Below are 1,852 nucleotides of genomic sequence, written 5' to 3'. Positions count from 1 at the left end.
AAAATTAATTTTATTTTGGTATTTTTTATTTTATCTTATTTCTAGTGTCTCCATCATACTTCATTCTTTTAAAGTGTATACTTTCATCAAACCACCCAACTGCTTTCTCTACATACGCACACATATATTTTTAATTGCTATTTTGTTTATTCAAAATTTAGACATATTATTATTCTACAACTATTTTTATTAATCACATTTCTTTTAAAGAAATTGTAAACATTTAATTTTTTTACATTTTAAAATTCTTTCTTTAACCTACACTTCAATGAACTAATTTATTGGTACAGAATAAAGAAATATGATCAGAATCAAGTTTATGGCATTGTGTGACACCCAGGGCTTGGAAGATGTAGACGGTCTGTACACTGAATGTCTGAGGAAGAAATGTATTTAATTCCTTACTGCCACTTTTCCAAGTAACTGGAATATATCAAAGAACATAACAGACAAGTCCCTGCTCTCATGCAGCTTAGATTCAGATGCCCTAAGGCAACCATATGATGAAAGTTCCATAGAGTGTTTTAGTATTAACTTACCTCGTTAGAATTTAACAGACACATCCTTCACAACCAAGCAATTTATTCATATTGACCAATTATGATTTTATGTAGTATATTTCAGTATATGTCCTGAACTATTAATCAAATGCTATGTGTGTGTTTTAATTAAATACAAAATTAACTAGATATCCAAATAAAATTGGAATTAAAGCAAAGGGATTTTTTTTAGAGCCATTTGCTCATATTTAGATCCATTTGAATAAAATCCCCATGCCACTTAAATAACACATCGTCAAACAATTTTTCATAGGAATATTGCTAACAAGTTTAGCTCTCCGGGATACCTCAAAGATAATTTAATTATATATGAATTCAAAAGAATAGCAAAGGTAAACATAATTAAGAGAGAAAAAATTCACTGCAGATAGTTTTGGGTTAACTTATAACATAAATAAATATTTGCATAATTGCAGGCATTGAAGTATTAAATCATTAATTATTCCTATTGATTTATTTCACACAAGTAATAGATATTGATACATTCATTATTAGTGGTTTTTAATCATTTTACTCTTCTTGGGAGATTGAGACTTTTGTCAACTGACATATAGAAATTAAGAAAGAACAGGCAGAATAAAATATTCTCAAATGACTAAGTAGAGACTTTTATTTTTCAGGTGCTTTTGCAACACATGAAGTTTTCCAAATCAGAAAATTATTCAAGTATGCACATGTCATGTATCCTTTAACATAAATGTAATCAGAATGATTTTTATGGAAATATTATTAAAATTTGATTAAAATTATCTCAGGCAATTTATTGCTCTAAGAGTTTTAAGATCCCATTTGTTAAAATATACTACTTCTGAGGAATTAATTTAATTTTCAGCCTGATAGTTCAGTTCATTAATTATTTGGTCTTCAAAGCTGAAGTTCTTTTGTAAACATGCTGATGTGATCATGTTCAGAAGCTCAGAATGAATAGTTTGTGGACAATAATTTCTATTACAGTTTATAAACTGAGTTATTACCACATTTATATTTAAAATGTTAAAACCCAGTGCTTCATTGCAATGTTACTTTCTTTATCACTACCCAAGTGATCTTACCTAATGATCAATTTATTGCAAGATATTTCATAAGGGATTTGTTTGAAGCAATTTTGTGAACTCCACTAATCTTCCTAGTTAATGCATTTCCCTGATGCAATGAAACAGAACACTGAAATAGATTATGTAAAATTCTAATGTTGGGACAATGCCCTGTCAGGGTGCACTATCCTTGAGGATGTAGCATTTACATTCAACCAATGATAGATATTCTGAGCTCCCCTAACAGTTAGCATGCAG

Source organism: Cebus imitator, unplaced genomic scaffold, assembly GCF_001604975.1.
Source record: "Cebus imitator isolate Cc_AM_T3 unplaced genomic scaffold, Cebus_imitator-1.0 Scaffold378, whole genome shotgun sequence".
NCBI classification, from domain to species: domain Eukaryota; kingdom Metazoa; phylum Chordata; class Mammalia; order Primates; family Cebidae; genus Cebus; species Cebus imitator.
This window is presented reverse-complemented; position numbering follows the sequence as displayed.